Below are 15,326 nucleotides of genomic sequence, written 5' to 3' on the forward strand. Positions count from 1 at the left end.
TCATTCCCACGTCCCCATTCATCAGGGATGACTTTACCTTAGGCAGGCAATCTACAATTTAAAGAGATTGTTATTTTCTTGTGAATTGTTACATATGCATTATTTTCATTTTTACTTTAAAACCTTTTGTAAAAACAATACTTGTTTCTTTATTTCCTGCTCCGCGCGTGTTTACATCTCTTTCTTCCCAGACATTTAATACTGCTCATGTTGTGAAGGGTGTTGCGGCTGAACGTACGCTAAGGATATGCCTTTGGATCATTTGCTGTCTTTTTGCTGCTTGCTAGCTGCCTCTTCTGCCTGTCGCATGTCGTTGTTTTAAGAGCTCCGAGCACATGATGCTTGCCTGCCAAAAGCAATCCAACAACTGCTAGATTAGAGGTCTGTTGACTTGTTTTAAATGATGGCTTATTGCATGGTCTCGCGTGACTTTGTAAAAGCAATACCTGTCTTTTATTTCTGGCCCCGGGCGTGTTTGAATTCTTTCTTGCAGGATGTATAACGCTGCTCACATTCGTTTGGGGTAGCTGCCGTCGCGCAACCCTTCGATCTTTTTAAAGCCTGTACAGCTGCTGTCCTTTTTGCTACGGCCCTGGGACAATCTCTTGGCACCAAGTCTCATGTTTATGGTCCCTGCGAGATGCACCGTGGCAAGTCTCTTTGGTCTCGTGGGTCTTTTAAACGTCTTTTGAGATTATCACGTATCGTAGCCTTGCATTTGCTTTCCATTCCAGGATTTCCTTTTATATACAGATATATATATTATATATTGTGATATATGGCTGGCAGTTTATCCCGGCCAATGCCCCCAAGCCGCCAGATGGAGCCATCCCTGCGACACGGAGGGGCCCCGAATTCCAGTAGGGCATCATGGAACTTGGAGTCTTTCATCTCAGCCCTGCTGGATACCATGGGGGCTGCCAGGGGACACTGCAGGGAGGCTCAAGGACTTGCGTTTTCACTTAACCCGGAAGTATGTCCTAGTCACAGGGACAGAGGAAATTACGTACTTCCGGGCTGAAGGAAAGGAGTTTTTACCCGACCCGGAAGTGTTATAAAGTCATATGGACTGAGGGACAGAAACACTTCTGGGTCAAGAAGTATAAAAGGACTGTGGGAGATCCCAGCAGTTGAGCCGAGTTGGGAGGAAGGGTGACTGAGCTGCTGGAAGGTGTGGAGGATTATGATTATTGTGTATTTGGGATTATTATTGATTTATTATTAAGTATATTGGAGGTGGAGGTGCTTGTGCACATTTATTATTATAATAAAGTAAACATTTGGACTTTTATCTGGTATCTGATCTGAGGGGTCAAGGGGACGACAGCGCCTATATTACATAGTTTACTGTCAAATAATGCAAAGAGTATACAACACGTGTTTCGCCCTTATTTGCGCTCATCAGGTGTACACACTCCACTGCTCCCCTCATGGGGATCGAACCTTGGACGTCAGTGGCGAAGCCCCTTTACGTTGCGCTACAGCATGTGGTTCGCTTATTTGACAGCCTGGAGATCGGAGTAATTACATTCATAGCATTCTTAGTCTGAGGGCGTGGCAGACGTTTGCCGACTTGCAGACCAACCACATGCGTTACTTTGGTAACAATCAGATTGTGTTTCAGACTACGAATGCTATGAATATATATATATATATATATATATATATATATATATATAGAGAGAGAGAGAGAGAGAGAGAGAGAGAGAGAGAGAGAGAGAGATAGATAGATAGATAGATAGATAGATAGATAGATCCTGTGGTGGGCTGGCGCCCTACCCGGGGTTTGTTCCTGCCTTGTGCCCTGTGCTGGCTGGGATTGGCTCCAGCAGACCCCCGTGACCCTGTAGTTAGGATATAGCAGGTTGGATAATAGATAGATAGATAGATAGATAGATAGATAGATAGATAGATAGATAGATAGATAGATAGATAGATAGATAGATAGATAGATGTTGACCCATTAACTATTCTGTAGGCAAGCATCAAGGATTTGAACGTTAATACTGTACGTGCTGCTGCAGGGAGCCAGTATAGTGAGCCAGGAAACCAGGGTAGAGGCAGACAGGTGTCCGTCTCAGCTGGTTGAACACCAGATGTGCTTCTGCATTTTGAACCATCTGCAGTGTCCTGGTGACATGGGCTGGTACTCTTGCCAGCAAAGTCTTGCAGTAGTCCAGACATTACAAGACCAAAGCTTGGACTGGGAGTTGGGCTGCATACTCCGTCAGATACAGCCTGATCTTGGAGATGTTGTTCAAAATGGCAGTTGCAGCATTGTCAATGAAGGACAGCCGGTCATCGATATAGATGCAGTTTAATGAAGTATTGTTATAAAAATAAAAATTTATGCAGGATTATCAATTCATACACAAGCTGCAGGAGTCTACAGAATCTGCCTACAAATGTGAATGAAGGAATTCAATATTATTTTGGTATATTTTAATACATTTGTTATATGATTTACAAGACCATTTCTGCCACTGTTTTTAATAGTATCTACTGTGTAGTATCTCTAAGATTATGTTCAATATTACTCCTAAAATTCAGAAAGAGTAAACACTGAAATTTAAAATTCCAGGTTTCCATTGTTTTTTATATAATGTCAAATGATTTTTCTCATATTGGAAAGACTTATTATTATTATTATTTTTTTTGCAATATTGGAAAACATTTCTGTTAAAGATGCAATTGTGCAGACATGCATTTGATTTTATTTGGTAATAAAAAGTGGAATGTTCCAGAAAGCCTACATTTCCAAAGCGATTTTGTGTTGGTGATGTCTCAAATTGTGCTGAGACTGTGCACTCTGCATACCTTTCAGCCAGTCTTCCTACCCTTTATTCCGAACATTATATTTCTGCCATCTGCACATAGGATTTGAGCGTGATTATAATTGTACATTTTATGTCCGCTCATAATGCTAAGTGTTTTATTGATTCCTTACTTATAAAGTGCAACCCTCTTCCATCTGGAGCTGAAAAAAAATCGAACAGTCAAAGCTTTTACAACATTTTTTTTTCTTCTTCTTTAGTCTGTGCTGAACTGTTATGTTAAAAGTAAAATCACCATATTCTGTAGGGGAAACAATCCAATGATGTTAATATTAATAGTAATGAATAATAAAAGTCATCGTTACAAAGCTCTTATAAGGTTTCAATAGGTTATTAGCATGTGTTTCCTAAGCTTTCTGCTGTACATGGCCGCTCATTTTAAACTTTTGCTCATTTTTCCTGTTGTGTCAGCACAATGGCACACCGGTTAGTGTTACTGGCTTACACCTGCACAGTTTCCCGATGTTTGTGTGGCTTTTCTTTGGCAGCTTCTCACAATTCCACTCTCTGGCTACTCTATACCAGCTTAATGTCAGTGCAACTTGTGATGATTCTGGGCTTTTTAAAGCCTTGTATCAATGCTGCCAGAATAGGCACCAGTGTCCTATGTCCTAAAATGAAAAAGGTGGGTGAAAGAAAAGATTCATGTAAGATTGGTGGAGGAAGATGAGGTAGATATAAAGTTGCCTGTTTAAATGAAAGCAAAAAATAAAAGAAGTTCATTGAGTAGTGGAAACAGTGGGATTCATTTTAGATTTTAATTACAAACATCCATTAAATTGTAGTTAAATTGGCCCTAGTGTGTGTTTGGTGTGTGTGCGTGTGTATGTGTGTGTGTTCTCCAAGCTATGGACTGGCGCCCTGTCCGTGGTTTGTTCCTGCCTTTCACCCTATGCTATCTGGGATAGGCTTCTGGTCTGGATTAGAAAATGACATAACAGGACATTGCGGTGCATTTTCAAAAACACTTTGATAGGACCAGTTTGTACTTTCCATGTATGCTGATCTGACCCCATGCACGTAGACAATACAGTGTAATTTTGATGTTAGTGCAGATTAACACACTCTTCCTAAAAGCTTTCTGTGCATTTCCTGGTTTTTGTGTCCTCTCAGAATTAAATGTGCATGTGCTACAAACAACACACATCACATACCATACACCACAAACACACATGAAATCTGTTGAAACCTGAAAAGGGAGCATAAAAGGGCAATGATGTACTGTTTATACATTTCTCAAACCTGCTTAATCCGATTCAGGGTGATAGGAAGTTGGACTGTGAGAACTTGCTCATTGGATGCAAGGCAGAAGCCAATTTTGGAAGACCATCCCCGGTGCTACTCACACCCACACTGTTGTATTCAGGAATCACAAACATGGTGAGAGGTTTGTGTGAAACCACAGCCACAGGCCAGGAACTCCACCAGCCTTCCCAAAAGAGGCTTACTAGAAGTCAGTCCCAAACTGCAGTCTGCAGGCTAAAGTCAACCATGCCTAAAAATCAGGAGCGGACATTACAAGTTTAGTGAGTTTAAGTCCCAAACTGAAGAAAAATGCCTTATAAGGGAGAGAAACCATAACATTTCTGGCTGGTATTGATAATCCAAACTGGAATCATTAAAAATGAAAAGTTTATTAGGAACAAAATGTAAAATATAGCAAAAAGTTCAAGAGATAAAACATGAGCCTAACAAGAAAATCTGCAACAGCCAAGTCACAAAATAATCTAAAAGCAAAATCCAATAGTACTGAAGAATCAATAAACCAGAAATCTAAAATGTAAAAATACAGAAAGAATCTTAACAAGCTCAGTCATCCACTGCTGGGTCTCTCTGCCCAGCAGCAGTGATGATAGGGTGGCCCCGCCTCCTGGGGCTCCATCCACAAATCACAAGAAATTTCAGCACATTTTAAGAGCAAAAATATTAAATGATACTGCACACTCACAACAGAAATAACATAAAACATGAAAATAATAATACACAACTAACAAAAAACATCATAAAACAGAACATAAATGCAAGCCAGGAAATAAACCCTGGATGTAACATAACACATACTGCCACACTCACATGAAACCAACATAGAACTGCCATTTAACTGAGCACACAAGTCTTTTGAAAGTGTTGAGAAAACAGGAATACCCGAAGAAAAACCCGTACAGAAGAATATGCAAAATCCACACAAAGAATAGACATGGAATTCAAACCCAGGATGCTGGAACCCACAGGCAGTAGCACTGAGCACTGCACCACCAGTCTGATTGTCTCAAACATGAAGAAATGGGTGAAAGACCTCAAAAAGACCCATTAATCAGACAAGGACTTTCACTGGCTTGCCTAAAGTTAGGCCTCACCCCAGACAACCTGATCTATAACTCTATAGGCCAGCTTCAGCCTGCACAGATCCACAATGGGGAACAGGAATTAAACGTTCAAATTTATAAATGCAGGATAAAAACAAAAACAGCAAAAAGGCAAAAATGAGGTAAAAGCCAACCAGTCCAAAACTGTAATCTACAACTCATAATCCAAAAACAGAAACTAAATATTTAGGAAAACAGAAATAGATAGATAGATAGATAGATAGATAGATAGATAGATAGATAGATAGATAGATAGATAGATAGATAGATAGATAGATAGATAGAACTTTATTTGCCCCCAGAGGGAATTTTTGCCTTGTACAGATGCTTTTTAAATAAATAAACACACATACATTATATATATATATATATATATATATATATATATATATATATATATATATATATATATATATATATACATACAATGGTCTGAACACATACCAGAATGACTAAAACGGAACAGAAATTTAAAAAGACATCTGACTTGCCAGTCCCAGTCCCAGTGAGGCATTATGCAAATGTATTGCTGTTGGTATAAAAGAGCCCCCATAGTGTTTCTTGACACATTTCTCCTGAATGATTTGTTGGCTGCAAGTCCTCAGTGTGAGTGTGTCAGAGAGAGGATGTGCAGCATTGTTCATAATAGCACTCTTTTTTGTTTAAATTCTCTCCTTCGCTATGACCTCCAAGGTTTCTAGTGTGCGTCTCATAACTGAGCAGCCCTTTTAATTAGCTTGTTGATTTGGTGTGCCTCTCCTGAAGTGATGTTACCAGACCAGAACCGCACAGCGTAAAAAAATGCATGTAATATACTTTTGCTGATAATACAGAAAAAGCACCCTTCGACAATCAATGAACCACCGAAGAATTTCTCCTCAGCCTAATATGTAAAGGTTGATGGCAGTCCCTCAGCAGTGACATCAGGGTGGCCCTGCCTCCTGGGGTTTCACCCACAATACACAAGGAATCAATGCAAAGAACATAAAAACATAATACTTACAAACTAAATAACAAAACATTATTAAAGAAAAAACTTATTTCACATAAAGATAAGCCTAGAACAGAATTAGCAAAAGATGGAAATGTATGAAACAAAAATACCAAACAAACATGAAATAAAATTAAGCAAGGGCAATAACCCTAAAATATAGCATTCTCTAATTCAGCATTTTGTGCTTTATACTTCCTTTTAATTTTAATTGATTTCTCAGACAGTTTTGGTCCAGTGCCCTAACAGACCACTGTGACTTTTATTGGTGTTGCTTTCAATGATCCAAATCTTTGGATTGGTTTTATGTCACTAAGACTTGAAATCACCACTACGTGTGAGGCAACATATGTTATTGTGTTAATGATTTCTGTTTTAAGTGTAACTGCTGCCCCTTAAAATAACGAATGAATTTCTTAAGTCTTGTCTGAATCACACGTTAAGGTAGTCATTTATTCCCTATGTAGACAACAGCACTAAATCATAAAGTATTTTGAAATGCTCATAATAATATTTTCCCCCACAAATGGTATTAACATTTACATGTTCAAGATTCTTGTGGATTACCACCCTCTGCGCTCCATGACCAAGTCACCACTGATCAAGCTGTGCGAAGCAGGCAGAGTGATACACCTCATTGACCAGGATTAATCAGTGAAAGGACGCAGGTCATGCAAGAATGCATAGAAAAAAACTTTCTTTTACATATAGTGATTAGATAATGGAGTCTGACAAATAATTAATAATAACAATAATCATAAATAACAAGCATGTGCATGTGCTGACTGCTCCAGGTTTGCTTGATGAATCATCCATTATTATCAGCTTAGTGCCTGTCGTGGTTATTTAAAATTCATGTACTGATTTTACGTGAAAGCAAAGAAGAAATGTGTGTTTTGTTGCACTGAATTAATCATTCTTGATTTTTTAGCATTATGTATTTCCCATGTCCATGTGACCCTCAGTTTGACAAAATTATAGTCTGAGCCTTGCTTGCCTGCCCTGCACAGTTTCTGGGCCACAATTACTACACCTACACAAAATGGACTTTTCTATTTCCCTATTACAAGCCATTTCAAACTATAGGCCTCTCTGCCAGAATGGAGGAATTGTGAGGCTGCATGCAGCAAAAAGCAATGTATTATTTATTATAAAAGATTTTACTTTAGAACACTTTTCAGTGTGTCTTATGGAGATAGGCCTGCTGATCACAAAAATCATCTTTACATTTTCCTATCACATACCATTTTATTGCAATTACCTATTTTGGTGATTTCTTCTTGTATTATAAGTATATACGTACAGTACAGCAACAAGGAGTGGAACGTCTTTGGTGTTGCAAAAGTAGTGGCAGTGCTAGTAGAAATGCAGCTCAGATACTGTGTATCATGTCCTGTTACTTCACTTGCACTAAAGAGTCTCAATACATTAAAAGGACTTTCCACTCCATAAGCATTTGGTTGCAGAGCAAAAAAGCGAGATGCACAAACCACTTGTCAACCCAACAAAGATATTATTGCCTCTTTCATAAAAGCAGTGAACAAGGAAGGTGAAGGATGTTGATATTGGAGACAGATATTTCCACAGATAACTGATGCCAAGATTAAGGCAGGCGTTTTTGTTGATCTACAAATGAGACATCAGTGAGAAGTGGTTTGAAGATCTGATAGTGGCCCTGCAGGAAATCACATGGAAGGCATTCAAGGTTGTTGCTGAGAATTTTCTTGGCAACTACAGACCACTAGACTATGTCTTAAACATCAATTAACACTTTATACAAATCTTGCAATCTCAACATGCATAAACTTGAAAAATAATCTATTAACACTGAGATGATGTAAAATCTTAACAAAGTGAAAACGCTGCAAGCCCAGACAGGTAACTGCCTTATTTTATAAAAAGAATCCCACAAATTATGACAGTTCTTGATTGAAGCTAGTGAGAAAAAAATCATCTCCCGAAAATTATGTATCTCATATCTATTTTGGTCTTGCCTAAGGAAGAAAAATGTGATTAATCAAGACTACATTCCTTTTCTTCATACCAGTGTTAACAACAACCACCTCGTTTATCTTTATAACACATTTTTATACAAAACATGTAGCCCAAAACTGCTTTACAGGATGTTAAAGACACAAAATTGCAAGTAAAAAGAAAAATAATGAAAATAAATATTTATATGAATTAATAAATAAAATACCACAAATAATAAATAAGAATAAATCAATATGCATGTATGTAACACAAATAAACAAGTAACAGATACAACAGAGTCCTTAATCTCCTTGGTGTTACCTCAGAATTCTACGGTTAAGCCCGAGTCAGACTCAGGGTGATGGTAATGATCTGCTTTTACAGTGTTTGACAGTATTCTCCTGCCAACAAGTGAATGAAATTACATCAAGCTGCAAAACATCATGAATATTTCTTTGTGTTCTGTTAAATTATGATAACGGTATGGTAACTCATTAGTATTCATGAGTGGGGCGGAGCCTTCAACCAAAAACACAATGCTAAACGAAAAGTCATAAAGCCAGTTTTAGAAACACCCAGAAACTGAGCCATTGCTCGAATCGAGCGATAGTGATGGCAATGTAAATTAGTCACCAGGGGCCTCACGGTGTGTACGACCATTTCCTTGCACACTTTGAAATGTATAATAAACTTGGAATAAAGCCACACACATTTTCACTGTAGTCCCCTACCTTGCGTATGCACTTTTCTACTCAGTTTTGCAAACTGGTGGCACCCAGCATCAAAGCAAGTGCTACTGTTTCTGTGTCACTTACCTTTCTTTTTCATATTCGCCTCAATGACATGGGATTTATCAAATACACCAAAATTGATTGCATATCATTGACAAATTTAATTCACTCGATTCTAATCTTTCTGTAACAATATAATGAAGTATGGAATGGCCAAACTATTCCAACTACAATAGCCGCTTTAGCGTTGTTAGAAGACATTGCAAATGGAAGAATTAGAAGAGAGTGTGCATTTATAGATGATGATGATGACTGAGTTGTATTTCAATTTCAATTTCCAAGAGCTATCCTCCGTGTGCTGAACTGGCGCCAGCTTTACAAATGCAGACTTTGAGGAATTGTGCTCTACCTGCTCCTTTGCAAGTTTTTAACTACAGGAGCTTTTCAACTTGAACTTGCTGACTGATCGGGTATTTCACAATCGTCACTGAGTCACGCCATGCCGGCTGTATAGGATGATATTATTCGTTTGTCATCCAGATATATAAGATTTCCTTACATTGTGCTTCAACTGCGAAACATCAAAGCGCAATTCACAGCAACATCTGGTTTTCCGGTCAACTGCACGTACATTGCTATTGCAATGGCGCTGGAAATGTTACATCAGCCAGGGATGAATCCCCAAAAGAATGAGCGGGCATATTACATCATATATAGCTGGAGAACCTATAAAAACGGCAGCTCCGTACAGTTGTGGGTGCTTTTTCTAAATAGTGTGGCAAAAAGCAAGCAGTTCTTTTAAAAATAGTGAGCCACCTCAAAAAGCCATGTAAAGAAAAGAGAATCAATCCGTTGTGTCCTTTGGCGCTGATGCTGCACTATAAAGGTGCCATCAAAGAATGATTTGCTTATGGAAATAGAATGCATTTCCACCCTATTAATATGCTGCTCTATATTCCATAGAAAGTGTGTTGCATTGTGCAGCGATGTGGCATCTTCCTTGCCTGTACCTGAAGAGATGTGCTATGATGAACCTGACCCTGACCCACTAAATGGTCAGCCAAATCGGACAGAAAGAAATTTAAAATATGCAATTTTTTTCCTGAGTAATTTTTTTTTTTTACTTTTTCTTATAGGTCAAATGGAATATCAATAAAGCAAATCACTATAAACAAAAAAGCAAGGAAAAGAATAAAAATGTTCCACAACTCCTAGAAGAAAGAGGAAGACCGTGCTATACCTGGACTACCGTTTGCATCCACTTGCAGGCATTCCAAGTTTGACCGAGTTCCTAGACTGCTGCCTGATACTGAAAGCTCTCAATAGATCACAGTGTTTAAACTGCGCTTCACTTTTTGTATTTGTTGTTAAGGTATACTGTCCATGATATCTAATAGCATGAGAACTTACGTTGGGAATTTCTGGGAGAACAAAGGGAGCTGAACTGTTATTCCCTGTAAAATTACCACTAAGACAAGAAAACCTGCCCTGGCCTGATTGGTATTTATTTATGTATTTATTTCTGTATTAATGAATTGTAACCTGAGCCACTAATGTACAGGTCAGGAGGGGTTCACGTCTACAACCTTGAAAACAAAGACGGCCCAGGAATTTACTAAACGTCAGACCAGGCGGCATATATCATGTTTACGTTCTGCATTTTTCTCATATTTTGTCATATTTGTAGTATCATGTTAGCCTCTCTTATATTTTGTGTACTGTGATAGTTCAATGAAACTCCATTGCTAAAGCCTTCTTTTATAGCAAAAAAAAAACTGTACAATGTTATTTTTTACTTGTCATTCAACTGTGAATTAAACAGGAAAGCCACACAATTTAATACACGTGTAAATATACTGTAAAAGACACATAGCTGTGCTATTTTGTGTGTTTCTTAGAAAGAATGTGGTGATTTTTGTGAGAGGAATTGTACTTTGATCTGAAAAAAATTCATTTGTATGTCTGAGAACAAAGAGAGCCTTCTTCTTTGCAAGGTGGATGCTTGTATAGCACCTCAGGTCACACCAATAAAGACATTTCTTCACACAACATGCTTAGGATGAAAGCTTTTTGTGAAGCCGAGCAATTACATTTGATAATTGCTGTACGGTACAGCACAAGGGCGGCATATGCAACACCGGATCTTGGCAGCTTTTTATTCATATCTAGCCCTTTTCTCTTTTATTTAATTTAGAAGAAAAAGTAATGGGCTTATTTTATTTTTTCAAATTTGTACACTTATGGATGCCGTGAACTACATGGTATGTTGTGGGGTCTCTTGTTTCACCAAGAACTACGAAGAGATACATACAATTTATGAACGAATAACCTGGCCAAAGTCCACATTAACTTCGTACAAAGCGGAAAATGTATGAGAAACGAAGTTGGGATTTCGGCCATTGCAAGATAACGCAGTGTGAAGGCACACGCAATGCAGTTCCAACAGGATAAATCGGCATACTTCAATGTTTGATGAATGGTTCAATGCGGTGAAGCAAATCATCAAACTTAAATGCTGATATATGAAAGTATCAGTGGTGTTTTTCTTCATGCATTTCTCACATAGCCAATACAAGCGTAACATATTCCCCATCGTAATGACACAATACATTTAAAGATCTCACATGCCATTTTCTGTGTCTCTGTTGCTGTCTTTTTTTGCACCTTTGCAACAACATCAGAATGCAAAGAATTTTTATCTTCAACAACTTTCTTCCTTCATTTCACAACACAGCAAAACTGGACGTTGTTTTTTCACTGTGATGATGTCTTACACTGCCACCTGTTGGAATCCTCCAGATTTACATAAAGTATGTGTGAAAGTATAGACAATGCATTGCCTGAGTAGCAGCTGCATCCCCTAGTGTACGCGTCATATAGCATTAAGTATATCCCGGCCGTTAGTCATTCTAAATACATTTAACGGAAATACTGCAGGTGTTAGCATTAGCCGATTTAACATGCTCCTTCTGTGTTAAAAGACAACAGCATTAGAAGAATATTTTGAGACAAAACACCAAACAAATAACAGAAAACCAAATGATTGTGTTCCTTTGCGTGAAACATGTGCCTCTCTTTTGACATCATTTAAATTATGAAGGACAGCATCAGGTGTTTGTGACATGACAGGCTGTGAAAGGAAACAAGCCCACCACATTAGACAGGAGGGTTTAATTGCAAGATCATCTTAGGGTTACAAAATGAAATGAAAACTGCTGCCATCTAGGACCATGAGTGACAGTTCCTATAATGATATGTTCAGATCGGAACAGCAACCAAAGCCTTGAGGAGGACGAGCAAGTGGGTTCCTTTCAGGGGAAGAATGTTGCGTTAGACTGATGTCATCTTGGTGATCAGGACAGGGCATGGCCAGGTGAAAGGACACCCCCAGGTGAGAATTATGCATCACTGGGAGGATTATATTTCACAGATGGCCTGGGAACACCTTGGGATTCCACAGCATGAGTTGGCTAGGGTGGCTGAGGAAAGCGACATATGGGCCTCAGTCCTAAGACTGGTCCAGGATAAGCGTGGCACAGAAATGGAAACAAAATATCAGGCTACGGAAGTGAAAGTGAACAGTTAATAATTGACCCGTGTCACAAAAGTAAACTCTACATACAGCTCATGGATGAGAAGTCATCACCAGCTGTGAAACACACTACAAGGACCCAAAAATGTATTGTCAAATCCTCAAAGCAGATTTCAGGAAGGTTTTAGTGAGTCGCACATGGACAGCAATTACAGTTTTGGTTCAAGAGCTGCATCCAGACATAGCCAAAAATATCGATACCTTTTGCATTTTATTCAAATTATGCACCATTCTTCCTAAAAGGTATTGAAATTAGAAGATTTTCTGTTATCCGTACATCCTCTTCTTTGGCTTGCAGTAGAAAAAAAATAAAAAATCCATGAAACAAACAAAATTCTTGCTCAATTCTACAAAGGCATTCCAAAATGGCCGCCACAAAACTATCGGAACTAGATAGATAGATAGATAGATAGATAGATAGATAGATAGATAGATAGATAGATAGATAGATAGATAGATAGATAGATAGATAGATAGATAGACTATTTTGAATCTATAAGAAATAATTGTTTTGTGGTGATTGTTCATGTGTTTTAATGATTATCTCAGGTGTCATCAATCTAGTAATCACTCATTCAGCCAGTTTAAATGGAGAAAAGAACTCACTCAACTGTGTCACACTAAACATAGAAAAGAAGAGCAAGTCTGTGACTGAAGAGACAAGACAGACAGTAACACCCAAACATAGTCAACATAAGGGTGACAAGACCATCTCCAAAGAGCTCAAGTATGTATCTCTGCAGCCAGGAGACGAATGTTGAGTAGGAGGGGCAATTTTCGAGTGGGAGGGGACATACGTTGTACTTTTGACGGGTGGGATGGAGTTTTCAAAATAAAAGTTTGTCACACATGAAGTTGTTAAAAAAAAAGACTGTGGTGAATACTCTGAAGTTTTCAAAGCATATACTATATATAATAGTAAAAATATACAATTTAAATATATAATTTAAACAGAATTGACAGGATACACTGCAAGAAAAGTTAAGCCATGTTCTCAAAACACAGACCTAGACCAAGGATAGCTAGCCTAAGATCCCCACCAAGATCTTTAATTCCATCACCCCAATTGAATTTTTTAAAAGGCCAGTTTGGATATTTCCAATTAAATTGCATAATAAAGTTAAGCCTACCAGAAGTTATTACAAACCATATCTTGTGAAAGCAGATTTACATAAATCATTTCTCTCTGGTTTAGGAACTGCAAGGTCCTACAATGGATAGTACACACAGCAGCCAAGATCAATGGGACCACTCTAACTTAATGAAGACATTTTTATCAAGCATTGCACTCGCAAAGCCTATGGCACTCCCATGCTTCCCACAGTATCTTTGTCTTATTTCCATCTGGCAGAAGGTATTGTAGCATTCAAACCACTTCTGCCAGGTTCTGCAACAACTTCTACCCTTTGGCAGTCTGGAATCTGAACTCTATGCTGTCCACCTCTCCACAGATCTGCTTCTAGTAGTTGATCCGAATGATACACCACACTCATACTGTACATCTGTTACTATTGTGTCTTATTGTCAGTTGTTGTTATCATTAATCTATAATTAATTAATTATCTCAAGATTATTCAATCTATTCAACTAGTATAGTATATTGTGGTTCCTGACTTGTCCTGCACTTATCCTGTTTTTTATCGTATACTGTATGTGTTCTCTTTAATTGTATGTGTTACATCGAGGTCCTAGGGAATGTCATTTCATGGCACCGTATGCTGTAATACCGTGTATGGATGGTGTGACAATAAAGTCACTCCCACTGGACACTGTAGTCCCTCACATTCGACATTTGGCTCCTGGTTGCAGCGATACCCTTCTCAAAGAGCTTGATGTTCCTGTAACCCCTATTGGCAACATTATTAAGATGTTTAAGGCCAATTCAACTGCAGCCGACATCCCTGGACATGGCTGCAAATGGAAGATGGAGCCAACGGAGAGAAATACAGTTTTAATGGTAGAGAAAGAACAAATGAACCTTAAAAACAGGTCCAAGCTGTCCTTCAAGCTCAAGGTACGACAGTTTCAAGTCACAAGTCTTCATGGTAGAAGACCAAGAAAGATCTCACTTCTATAATAAAAACACAAATAAGCCCCATTCCTTCTCAGAAATTGTCCTTAGGACAGAGAAAACAAAATGAGAGCTTCTTGGTAAATCACACCAACTTTGTGTTGTGATTTTTGAAGATGAATCTGTGCAGGGCACAATAAAGTCAGGACATTTTGGAGTGAAACGTACAGCTTAGTATTCAAAAGCTGAGTCTCAGTAGCAGGTCATTGGTCCACCAGCTAATGTCATTATTTAAAATACATTGGGTCATAAACCAAAAGCAAGGTTTCTGTTCTATGAAATGTGATAAATATTTTGTCAGTTTCAGCTTAGTTCTGTGAGTTTTCTCTTTCAGTGAAAGGTTTGAGTAATTTCAGCCACATCTGTAGACTACGTAGTCTTGAATAAAATCCCAAGTGAACAATCACAACAGCACAAATTTCGTAGATAACTGAAAGAAAAAAGTTTGCTTTCATAGGTGGTCTTATGGGTGGCATGGTGGGGCACTGGTTGTGCCGCCGCCTCGCATTAAAGAGACTGGGCTTGTAGGCCAGCAAGTTCAGCCTGTTAAGACAGCAGATATAACAGGAATGGAGAGAAATGCAGCTTTGTGAGAAAATGTCTTAGCTGCAGCTTGTACCACACCTGGTCAGCTCAGTACTTCATCTCAGGTGTAAGCTGACACCTTCACAGATGCCCCTCAGACATGAAGGTGCCTATAAAGACACCCACCTTAGGCTTTGAACTGAAATCTGGACTACAATGAGCAGGAACTGATCCTGTAACTG

General features: G+C 38.5%; 1 protein-coding gene across 1 annotated transcript in view; it reads left to right on the forward strand.

The window, feature by feature from the left end:
- Positions 1–10,764, forward strand: part of LOC114653321 (sodium/potassium-transporting ATPase subunit beta-1-interacting protein 3) — a 604,448-nt gene extending 593,684 nt beyond the window's left edge. The window contains exon 6 of the mRNA XM_028803568.2: positions 10,033–10,764. The gene's annotated coding sequence lies outside the window, so the exon portion shown is untranslated. The remainder of the gene's footprint in view (positions 1–10,032) is intronic.
- Positions 10,765–15,326: the final 4,562 nt, after the last annotated feature.

This window comes from Erpetoichthys calabaricus, chromosome 6 (genome assembly GCF_900747795.2).
Source record: "Erpetoichthys calabaricus chromosome 6, fErpCal1.3, whole genome shotgun sequence".
NCBI classification, from domain to species: Eukaryota; Metazoa; Chordata; class Cladistia; order Polypteriformes; family Polypteridae; genus Erpetoichthys; species Erpetoichthys calabaricus.